The sequence below is a fragment of the Eretmochelys imbricata genome, chromosome 3 (genome assembly GCF_965152235.1).
Source record: "Eretmochelys imbricata isolate rEreImb1 chromosome 3, rEreImb1.hap1, whole genome shotgun sequence".
Classification (NCBI taxonomy): domain Eukaryota; kingdom Metazoa; phylum Chordata; order Testudines; family Cheloniidae; genus Eretmochelys; species Eretmochelys imbricata.
In genome coordinates this window covers 2,226,162-2,238,621 of record NC_135574.1, presented here as the reverse complement: position 1 = coordinate 2,238,621, position 12,460 = coordinate 2,226,162, and positions in this window count along the sequence as shown.

The following is a 12,460-nucleotide window of genomic DNA, read 5'->3' as shown; positions in this document are numbered from 1 at the left end:
GTTTTGCAGAAATCATTGTCCGTCTCCAGTGAAGCTCAACAACTGGTGACCTTGTCTCTGTGATGTTTGGTGTGGAAATGTTGGCTGTTTGTTTTGCACCCTCCTCCTATTTCACGTCTTGGTGAGCTTTGACCAAAATGCCTGTTTTCACGCTGGAAACAGGCAAAAATTCATATTTTGCAGCCATCTCTGCTCAATCCATCCTATTTTTTAATTGAAAGTAGCCTTGTTTTCACTGGGAAAAGGGCCCATTTTTTGAGCAAATACTGTACAAAACAGTGAAGGGTTGTTTTTTTTGTGGAAGGGGGCCAAAAGGACCCATTCTTGTCTTCACAATGCAATGCCATAGGGTGGCAACAGCCTCACTATGGCAACCTCTGCATGTGGTGGGGCCTTGGGCTCCCTGTCTGCACCCAAGTGCGTGTCACTCCTGCAGTCTGGCCTACTTCTGTTCTCTAAGAAATGACCCCTCCGAAGTGCCCCACATACAAAGTACAGTTTATCCCGGCTCTGCTCTGTTTGTAAGGGACGCTTGAACATGCTCTGGGGCTGAAACTTCGTTGCTGGGTGGGGGGCTATGTCCCCAATTCTTGTTTTACATGGATACTCATTAAAGAAGAGGCTGTCTCCAGTGAAGACACAGCCACAGACCAAGGACTATGCTATGTGTAAACAGGTGTAGTGAAGGTGACCGGAAGGTATGTCCACAGTGCAGAACTGCAGCATAAAGACAAGAGCGGTGACTAAGCCTCCCAATTAATTGTCGCTTGGTCTGAGGATTGTAACTGGCTGAGATGTGGCGAGGAGATTATGCCTCCCACAGGTGGCGGAAGCTCACTTTGAATGGGGGGTGGAGGGATTGCAGGGGGAGCAGGATGGGCGCTCTGCATGGGGAGTAAGACTCAGTGCAGGGGGGCAGAGGAGGGTGGCCAGCTACAGGCTGGGAAGGGAGGTCCCAGAGGTTCGTGTCTCTTGCCAGCCACCAGGGATAGCTGCTCCTGGTCCTGGCCCTATCACTACAGTTCCTGTTTACTGTCCAGCCTGATCCCAGGGGTGCGGCAGACACTCCAGGTCCCGCTCTTGCCTTCATCTCCCCCCAGCCCCCACCATGTGCATGCAGTTTACAGAGATGATTGGTTCCCAGGATGTGTAGCAGAATGATGTGTGTGGGCAGAAATATAGATCAGCCCCCATGTTTCCATTGCTAGCCCCCACCGTCCCCTGGTTCTGATGTCCCAGGTGCCTCGTCCTTCCTGGCGATGGGCGCGAACACCCAGACACACAGGTTGGTGTGCACTTTCTGCACCGCCTTGTCCGCTCAGCTCAGCCCAGCCCAGCCAACCAGCCTGTCAGATTGAATGATAAAATGTTCCAAGTAATCCGCGAAGGCTCGCACATTGTGCTGTTAACCTAGGGAAGGAAAATTCCTTTGGTTTTATGAAGTGCATCTTACTGCCGGTTTAAAACGAGAACCGTTCGCTAGCTGGGCAAAGCGTAGCCATTCCCAGGGAAGGAATTAGCGCTTCCCCCTGCCTGGCCTGCTGGGGAGGGAGCCCCGGGTGGGGTGTGGAAGCAGGACGGCAACATGCGAGGTTAGTTGCCATGGCAATGTCTATAGAGCTGCTGTCTGGGCGGGGCCAACCAAAGCAACAGATTCCATGAGGAAAGCCAGAGCTGACCCGGCTCCCTGCCCAGCATTGCACAAGGGAAGGGAACTGCTGTTTAAAACGAACCCTTTTTTTGGTCCTAGCTAAACTTTTCAGCTCTGTGATGGAATCGTGGGTTCGTCAGCCAGTGTCACCTCGTGTTTGTTGGGGAGGTGAACGTCTGAGGTGGGAGCAGAGTTCCCCTTTAGTCCTGGGTACCAGAAGCTGGAGTTTCATGACCCAGCCAGCGCAGTCTGCACTGGGAGCAGCGTACCCTCAGACGGGGGTCTCCCTCGTGCTATTTTCCACATAAACTGTCTCTGTCAGTGATGTATAAAAGGAAGAAGATTGGCTTCAGCCACTCGTACAGTACTTCAGCGTGTGTGTGCTCAGTGGATGTCCAGTTCCTTCAGAGACCCTGCTAACTTGTAGCACCTAGATGTAGACAAAGCCAGGCTCATTCACATCCGGTCTGGTGGCCACAAGTCGAGCTGGCAGGGACCAAACCCTTTTCTTCCATGTACTGCATAGAAATCTGCCTTGGGATTCGAGACCACTGTGGAATGGCTGTACTATTTACAACTGTGTCTGTGTGCGTGTGTGTGTAATAAGTCCATGCGAGTGTGGGGGGGGGTTGAGTGCACGTCTGTGTGGGTGTTCCATACATAAATGTTAAAAACGAGATTCTGTACATGTTGGGAATGTGTCTAATACAAATCTGTAAACTGGAAGCCATGTTCTGTCATCTGCCAAATATTTAATAAATTAGTCCCATCCTTGTGGGGTCTCTTGTCTGTGTGGTGACCATAGAAAAATTGATTTGAGATGTACATGAAACAGCGAAGATGTTTTAACATGAATTTACTGCTCCACAATAACATGCAGAATGAAAGCATCTGCCTGCAGTTCATTGTGTGTTTATATTAAATACCAGAGCCAGGAGAGCATGCACATCTGTCATTAATACAGGTCACATGGAACAAACCAAAGCTGCTCGGGACAGGGAAGCCTGCAACTCCATACTAATCTGTGTGCTCAGTAAGGATCATTAGACAGGGTCAGGGCCTAAAGCCCCAGCCTTTCAAGATACTTCCTTTCCTGGATGATCTCAGAGCTCAGTGTTATTCAATAGTTAGGACCCTACCAAATTCATGGCCATGAAAAACGTGTCATGGACCGTGAAATCGGCTCTCCTCCCATGAAATCTGGTCTTTTGTGTGCTTTTACGCTATTCTATCCAGATTTCACAGGGGAGGCCAGTGTTTCTCAAACTGGGAGTCCTGACCCAAAAGGGGGTTGCAAGGTTATTTTAGGGGGGTCACGGAATTGCCACCCTTCTGTGCTGCCTTCAGAGCTCAGCGGCCAGAGAGCAGCGGCTGTTGGCCGGGTGCCCAGCTCTGAGAGCAGTGCCCTGTCAGCAGCAGGGCAGAAGTAAGGGTGGCAATCCCGTGCCAGGCCACCCTCACTTCTGCGCTGCTCCCTTCAGAGGTGGGTGGCCAGAGAGCGGCAGCTGCTGATCAAGGGTCCCAGCTCTGCAGGCAGCAGGGCAGAAGTAAGGGTGGGAACACCAGACCAGGCCATCCTGACTTCTGCGCTGCTGCTGGCGGCAACTCTGCCTTCAGACCTGGGCTTCCGGCCAGCAGCCATCGCTCTCCAGCCGCCCAGCTCGGAAGACAGGGCCACCGCCAGCAGCCACGCAGAAGTCAGGGTAACGGTACCACAACCACCCCCCCTCCTTTTTGGGTCAGGACACCTACAGTTACAACACTGTGAAATTTCGTATTTAAATATCTGAAATCATTACATTTATGATGTTTTAAATCTTATGAACGAGAAATTGCCCAGAATGAACTGTGAATTTGGTAGGACCCTATCAATAGTATTTACCCTACAAGAGAGGATGGATTTTAAAGGGCAGCAAATGCACTATAGCGTGTCTAGATTTAGGTACATGTAGCCTGACCTCAGATGGGATCCATCAGTCCTACTGAAGCCCTTTAAAAACTTTGTACAAGATCTTGGAAAAAGGGTAGGATTACCACCCTTACCAGTAGGCCAGTGAGCGGAGTTAAACTGATCCTGCTATAATTTAATTACAGATTCCGTAGAGTACCCATCTCAAATCTGCTCAACTCCATATCAGCTAGACATACCCAAATTAAACTACAAAGCATACAATTACCTGTAAAGAAGGTGACCAGTTTTACTAAACCTTAACAGAGAGTAGTAAGCAGCTCTGCCGCAGTTGTTTAGCGTCCTGTCTATCCAGGCATTTCTGTCCCTATCCTCATCGTATCTGTCCTTCTAAACTAGCTATGTTTGCGCCTCACCTGTTGCCCATGCAAAGTAAATGAAGATCAGGAATGCGCTGGAACAATATGTTCTTCAAGTAGTGTCCTGTGGGTCCTCCAGTTCTGGTGTGCTCACGCCCCTTACGCCTTTGATCGGAGATTTTTGGCAGTACTGCCTCTTTGGCCCACGCATGCTCCCTACGCTTCCTCGTGCCCTGGTCCTAGGCTATGCAAGGTTGCTTGGGTGAACCATTCTCAGGTCTTTCTCAGCTGCCTCAGCCTGAGATGGAGCGTTCGTGCGCCTTACTATTTGAAGGCTACAATGTAGTCTAGTTATCTTTCTTTATTATATTATTTTATTTCTTTATTGTATTAAGTGGTTTAGGGGGAATTTCTCTTGATCCCTTTTCCCGTTAAGGAGGGTGGAACCTTCCCCCTTCACAATAACCATTGCCCCAGGGTATGCCAGGTTCTCCAGGCTTCAAGAGGTGCATCTCTTGCTGGGAGTCCATCCCGATTCTTGATGGGCATCAATCCTTCTGGTCAAGGGTAGGGGCCCTGGCAGAGACAGCTGCATTCTGGAGGTAAATGCCTGGCTGTGAGGATGGTGTTGCCAGGAGGGCTTCAGCTTCCTTGACCACGGGATGCTGTTCCAGGAAGAAGGACTGATAAGCAGAGATGGTGCCCACCTATCGAGTAAGGGGAAGAGCATATTTGGATACAAACTGGCTAACCTAGTGAGGAGGGCTTTAAACTAGATTTGAAGGGGGCAGGTGACCAAAGCCCACAGGTAAGTCAAGAACATGGAGACCTGGGAGACGGTTTGGAATTTGAGGAGAGCCTGGGCTGTTATAGCAGAGATAAAGGAGAGACAAGACAGAACTGGGGGCGGGGGGAGGCGGAATCAAATCAGTATCTTAGATGTCTGGATACTAATGCGAAAAGTATGGGGAATAAGCAGGAAGAACTCAAAATGCTAGTAAATAAATACAACTATGACATACCTGGCATCACAGAGACCTGGTGGGATAATACACATGACTGGAATATTATTATAGAAGGGTGCAGATTGCTCAGGAAGGACAGGCAGGGAAAAAAGGGAGGAGGTGTTGCCTTATATATTAAAAATGTACATGCTTGGACTGAGATTGAGATGTAAATAGGAGACAGGCCTGTTGAAAGACTCCGGGTGAGGATAAAAGGGGTAAAAACGAAGGGTGATGTCATGGTCGGGGTCTACTACAGGCCACCTAGCCAGGAAGAAATGGTGGATGAGGCTTTTTTTAAACAGCTAACAAAATCATCCAAAGCCCAGGACTTGGTGGTGATGGCGGACTTCAACTACCCAGACATCTGCTGGGAAAATAACACAGCAGGGCACAGATTATCCAAAAGTTCTTGGAATGTATTGGAGACAATTCTTTTATTTCAGAAGGTGGAGACAGCTACCAGGGGAGAGGCTGTTCTAGATTTGATTTTGACAAATAGGAAGGAACTGGTTGAGAATTTGAAAGTGGAAAGCAGCTTGGATGAAAGTGATCATGAAATGACAGAGTTCATGATTCTAAGGAATGGTAGGAGGGAGAACAGCACAATAGAGACAATGGATTTCAAGAAGACAGACGTTAGCAAACTCAGGAAGTTGGTAGGTAAGATCCCATGGGAAGCAAATCTAAGAGGAAAAACAATAGAAGACAGCTGGCAGTTTTTCAAAGAGACATTATTAAGGGCACAAGAGGAAACTATCCCACTGCGTAGGAAAGATAGGAAGTATGGCAAGAGACCACCCTGGCTTAACCAGGAGATCTTCAATGATCTAAAAATCAAGAAAGAGTCCTACAGAAAATGGAAACTAGGTCAGATTACAAAGGATGAATATAAACAAAAAGTACAAGTAGTAGGGACAAAATTAGAAAGGCCACGGCACAAAACGAGATCAAACTAGCCAGAGACATAAAGGGTAACAAGAAAGCATTCTACAACTACATTAGAAGCAAGAGGAACACCAAGGACAGGGTAGGCCCATTACTCAATGAGAAGGGAAAATAATAACAGAAAATGTGGAAATGGCAGAGGTGCTTAATGACTTCCTTGTTTCGGTTTTCACTAAGAAGGTTGGTGGTGACTGGACATCTAACATAGTGAATGCCAGTGAAAATGAGGTAGGATTGGAAGAGGCTAAAATAGGGAAAGAACATGTTAAAAATTACTTGGACAAATCAGATGTCTTCAAGGCACCAGGGCCTGATGAAATGCATCCTAGTATACTCAAGGAGTTGACTGAGGAGATATCCGAGCCATTAGCAATTATCTTTGAGTAATCATGGAAGGCAGGAGAGGTTCCAGAAGACTGGAAAAGGGCAAATTTAGTTCCCATCTATAAAAAGGGAAATAAGGACAACCCAGGGAATTACAGACCAGTCAGCTTAACTTCTGTACCCAGAAAGATAATGGAGCAAATAATTAAGCAATCAATTTGCAAACATCTACATGATAATAAGGTGATAAGTAACAGTCAGCATGGATTTACCAAAAACAAATAGTATCAAACCAACCTGATAGCTTTCTTTGACAGGGTAACAAGCCTTGTGGATAGGGGGAAAGCAGTAGACGTGGTATATCTTTAGTAAAGCTTTTGATACTGTCTCACATGACCTCATAAACAAACTAGGAAATGCAACCTAGATGGAGCTACTATGAGGTGGGTCCAAAACTGGTTGGAAAACTGTTCCCAGAGAGTAGTTATCAGTGGTTCACAGTCATGCTGGAAGGGCATAATGAGTGGGGTCCTGCAGAGATCAGTTTTGGATAATGGCATAGAGAGTGCACTTACAAAGTTTGCAGACAATACCAAGCTGGGAGGGGGTGCAAGTGCTTTGGAGGATAGGATTAAAATTCAAAATGATCTGGACAAACTGGAGGAATGGTCTGAAGTAAATATGATGAAATTCAATAAGGACAAATGCAAAGTATTCCATTTAGGAAGGAACAATCAGATGCACACATACAAAATGGGAAATGACTGCCTAGGAAGGAGTACTGTGGACCACAAACTAAATATGAGTCAACAGTATAACACTGTTGCAAAAAAAGCAAACATCATTCTGGGATGTGTTTGCAGGAGAATTATAAGTAAGACACGGGTTAGGGTTAGAACTGGGAGATTGGTTTTCAGCCCTTGAACTTCAAGATGACAGTTTTCATATTGCACTTCACCCATCTCACGAACGGTTTCTGCGTTTTTTGGTAGGTCAAGATCACTTTCAGTATCAAGTTCTTCCATTAGGCCTTTCATATGCCCCAAGAGTGTTCTCAGAAGTATTGGCAAGTGATCGCTGCTTACCTTCAACATCTAGGGATAATCGTATCTCGATGTCTGGCTATTCAAGGGCTGATCTTAAAGTGAGGTTTTTGCCTTCATAAAGATGATGAGATTCCAGTTCTGTGAATTAGGTTTGCAGCTCAACATCAAGAAATCCACTTTGAGCCTGGTTCAAAAAACAGAGTTCATAGGAGCCTCCTTAGATGCAAAGCAGTCAGGGCTTATCTTCGCTCCGAAAGGAAAAATTGGAAAGAGTCCAGTGGAGGGCAACAAAAATGATTAGGGGGCTGGAGCACATGACTTATGAGGAGAGGCTAAGGGAAGAGAAGAATGAGGGGGATTTGATAGCTGTTTTCAACTACCTGAAAAAAGGTTCCAAAGCAGTTCCAAAGAGGATGGATCTAGACTGTTCTTAGTGGTACCAGATGATAGAACGAGGAGTAATGGTCTCAAGTTGCAGTGGGGGAGGTTTAGGTTGGACGTTAGGAAAAACTTTTTCACCAGGAGGGTAGTGAAGCACTGGAATGGGTCACCTAGGGAGGTGGTGGAATCTCCTTCCTTTGAGGTTTTTAAGGTCAGGCTTGACAAAGCCCTGGCTGGGATGATTTAGTTGGGGATTAGGTCCTGCTTTGAGGAGGGGGTTGGACTAGATGACCTCCTGCGGTCCCTTCCAACCCTGATATTCTATGGTTCTATAACAGATTATCAATGTTAGCAAATCTCATCTCAAAAATTGAAATCAGCCCACAGATAGCCCACAGGATAGCCAACGACCTCAGCAGGCACTTCTCCAGGATTACGAATGGGAATTGGATTCTCAGTCAAATCTTTCTGGCTTGGGGAGTTCCAGAAATAGACCTCTTTGCTACTGTGACCAACAGGAAATGCAAACACTTTTCCTTGAGCGGGGGATTGGTTCCTCTCTCTTTAGGAGATGCCTTCCTCATTCCATGGACAAGAGGCCTTTTATATGTGTTTCCTCCAACTCCCCTGATTCTGAAAGTGATAAACAAGATCAAGCACAACAAAGCCTGGATCATATTAACAGTCCCACTGTGGCCCAGACAAATATGGTATACTGACCTGATTCACCTAGCCTATTAGGCAATCAGCCTTCCATCCATTCCTCATCTTCTTTCCCAACATGCTGGTTGGATTCTTCACCCCAACCTGAAGATTCTTCATCTCAAAGTTTGGCTTCTTGATGGTTCATGGGAATAGAGTCTACTTGTTCTAAGGAGGTACAAAAGGTATTATTGAACAGTAGGAAAGATTCCAGGAAGATACACTTATCTCCTCAAGTGGGAAAGGTTCAGCCTTTGGTGTGTCCAGAGAAGTGTTCCATCTTCTCACTCTCCCATCTTTATCATTCTTGAGTACCTCTTAGAGCTAGAAAAGACAGGATTATATATGAGCAGCCTTTCTTTCCCCAGTGGAGGGAGTCTCAGTCTTCGCTTATCCTACAATTGTAAGGGTTTCTTAGAGGATTACAGAACCTGTTCCCCCAATTTAAGGAACCCACTCCTATCTGGGATTTGAATTTAGGATTTAGATGCCTTATGGGCCCTCTGTCTCAGCCAATGGTTACTTCGTCCCTCATTAATTTATCTCTGAAGACAGCCTTTTTGGTGGCTATCACCTTTGCTCAAAGGGTTGGGGAAATAGGGGCTCCAATAGACCCTCCATTTACAGTATTTTTCAAGGACAAAATTTTGTTATGTCCATGCCCTAAACTTTTGCCCAGGGTGTCGTCCAAGTTTCACATCAGCTAGGTTATCCATCTTCCCACGTTTTTCCTGAAGCCACGTCAGTCCAGAGAGGAGGCTTTGCACACTCGGATATTAGGAGGGTGTTAGCCTTTTAGTTCCACAAGACTAAGTCATTTAGAAAATCACCCAGACGGTTCGTGGCTGTGTGGCTGGGTCTAAAGGTTCAGCAATTTCCACCCACAGACAGAGGGCAGGTAACGGAGCACCCACAGTTCTTTGAGCTGAGAGTCCCTGTCGGTGCTTCACTACCTGCCCTCCTTCCCCTCTGCTTTGCGTTTCCACTGGGGATTTTGCAGCAGAGAAGTGGGGTGGCTCACCTGCACTGCTGTATGTAGCCTTGGAGCAGGGCATGAGGAAGCATAGCGCCTGTCTGGGTCTGAGGACCCCCAAAGTGGAGCACCCATCGGGACACACAGCTTGAAGAACTCCAGTTACTGTGAATGGTGAGTAACCTCTCCTTTCCAAAGCCAGCTTGCTGAGCAGACACAGGAGGTCTTGGGCCAGCCCTCTGAGAGGAGCAGAGTTTGGTTTGGGTCTTTTACTCCTTTGGTGCCTAATCCTGTTACACGCGGAGCGCTTCCTGAGAGGTGCTCAGCTCCCACGCGTTTCACAGGGACTGAGGGCACTTTACACGCTGAGGGATAAAGCCCAATCTGAGCAGCAGGTGGAAGTAGTGGGGGTGATTATCTCAGTGCATGGTGGGAGACTGCACTTTCTGCTGCTACCCTAAGAGCCCTTACTAGCCAGTTTGGCTTCTGGACAGAGCTTCTAAACAAGAGGATTTCTGCTGGAGGATGCTGCCATAGGGCAGGAATTTAAGGGACAAACAGCAGTGATCCTAAAGCCATCCACACTGCTGTTCCAGTCATGGGTTTTCTCCCCAGCTCCGCCAGTGCCCCTCAGTCCTGACCCCCAGCCCCGCTGCCTGTCCAGCCTGGGGCTCCCCTCACACAGCTTTATTGGTGCTTCTCAGTCCGAGCCACAGCCTCCCTCGCAGTTCCAGCCCCGGACCCCCCTGCAGCCCTGCCAATGCACTTCAGTCCTAATCTGAAACCTCTCCCACCCCCCCATTCTAGTCAGGAGCGTGTTCCTGGCCCTGCAGTTGCACCTCAGTCCTGACCTTCTATTCCAGTTCTGGATCCTTCATTCTTTTCTCTGCTGATGCTTGATCTTGACCCCTTCCCCTGCTGCTGCTGTCCTGGGCCTGCTTGGAACAGCATCAAATACATGTTCTAGTCCACTGGCACTAAGATGTCAACACCCGTTGAGTTTTCAGGTGTAATACAGACCAAGATTTGATCCCACGTCTCTAGAGGGGAATACATACGACCTCTGCACCACTGAAATTAATGATAAAACTGCCATTGACGTCAAACATCCAGGACTGCACTTTTGATTCCGAAACACAATACTGCCTTGAGCGGCTTTGAAATCCTTCCCTTTGGAAGAGATGTCACACGAAAAGGGGAGCTGATGGCAGTTGGAATCCGTTGTTTTATGGGCACCAGATGCTGACCAGATCCCCTGTGCTTGCTGGTCCCAGCTTGGCATTCCACGCACTTCTGATTTAGCTCCTTGTGCCCAGCCATTCATTTGTTTTAGGGATTAGAAGAATTAGAGGAAAAGACATGAACCCTTTCTCTAGAATTAGGAGAAGCTAATTCTGCTCACGCTTGCTCACAGCCCCAGGTGGTTCTGGTTTCAAGATGGATGCTTGTTTTTCTCATCATGCCACTTCCAGCCTCAAAATATGTAATGGGAGAGGGGCTGAATTCTTAATGCAGAGCTGCCTTCAGAAACGTTAGGGTTGAGGGTTCTGGGGCTTGTTAAATATGGTGATCTCTGAGCCCTGCTTCCCCTTACATGAGTCCACCGAAGAGCAGTGCATGCTGAATATGCATTCTTAGCTCCCTCCCAAGTGATGCCGGAGTTCCAGTTTCTCTAATCACATCATGCACACAATGTTTCCCTCTACCTAATTGCAACACTGGGGACCCTCTGTTCATAAACTCAGTACAAAGAAAGGGTTTGTAGGAAGAATGGATGAAGCACTTTTGAATGTTCAGCCGCTTCTTGCTTCAGAGACTAAAGTTTCGTTTGGGGATCTGTGGGGAAACATCTGCATTTCTTCACTCTCGCAGTTCTTCCTTGGGTGGCTTGTTACTTGTGGGTCAGAGCCGAGTTCGCTCAGCCCTGGTCATGTGCCCCTGAGATTTATACCAGTGAGGAATTTTGATGTTACTACCCACATGACCAGTGCCCCATGAGTTTGCATGGCCAGGAGAGTGGGTATATGTGGCCGTACGGCTCACTGGTAATTGTTAGTATATATATTGCCATAGCACCTAGGGGCCCAACTCAGAGCCTGAGGCCCCGTTGTGCTCGCTGCTGTACAAACACGTAACAAACAGTACCTGCCCCAAGGAGCCCTTCTCCAGCCAGACTGTTCTCCCCACCTTGTTCTTGCTGTTCCTGCCATACAAGGCAACCATATGCCTCAGGAATTCAAGAAGGAGGCATGAGGCTGAAGGCCAGGGGTTTCCTTCATCACTGACAGTGTGGGACGTTGTCCCACTTCAGCCCAGGGGCCTGGCATGTGTAAATGACCTGGCACCCCGGATTTGGTTATTTTCCTTGCTAATGCCAATTGAAAAGTATTTTAACATTTAAAAATCTTTTCAACCAGCCCTAATAATTCTACTTAAAAAAGAGGGGATCTGTGCAAATAATCCCCTTATTCTGCTGTGGGGCCTGCTTTTGCTGCATCTGTGGCCTGCCTTTCCTGATTAGACTCATTTGCCTAATTTACTCCATGCAAACTACTTGAAGGGGTTTGATCCTGAACATGCTGACCACCCTCATCTCCCATTGATTTCAAGGATGGTGCATCCTTGATGGCCCAGAGCCCGTTACGTGCAGTAGCCCCTCAGACACAAGCCTCCACCACACCTTCGACCTCGTTGGGTGAGCCACAAGCAAGCGGATCCCGGTCGGCTTTTCATGCCGGAAGTGTGAGACTCGTGGCCTTTGTGAAGATCCACATGGTTTATACTCAGTGAAGCTCAGAGGAGATTTTAAACATCACACCACCATGTGCTGCTGCTGAGCAGCGAACCCAGCTCAGATGAAAAGGGGTTGAGATTAAAAGTGTTTCGCAGCACTTCAGTCCCAGCACAGCAGCCCTCAATACAACAGAGGAGCTATTGGAAAGAGGAAAATGCCAACATGGTTCATCCCGGCACAAAGGTCATGGAAAGAGGCAGTGGGCAGCACGGTTCATCTTGGCACTGACATCATGGAAAGAGGAGTGTGTTACCCCTGGCCAAAGGGCTGCCCTGGTGTTTAGATCAGTGTGTTTTGGCGCGTGGGTTGGAATGCGAGATGGGGAGGGGCTGGTTGGCTCAGGGACTAAGAAGGGGAGAATGGAGATGT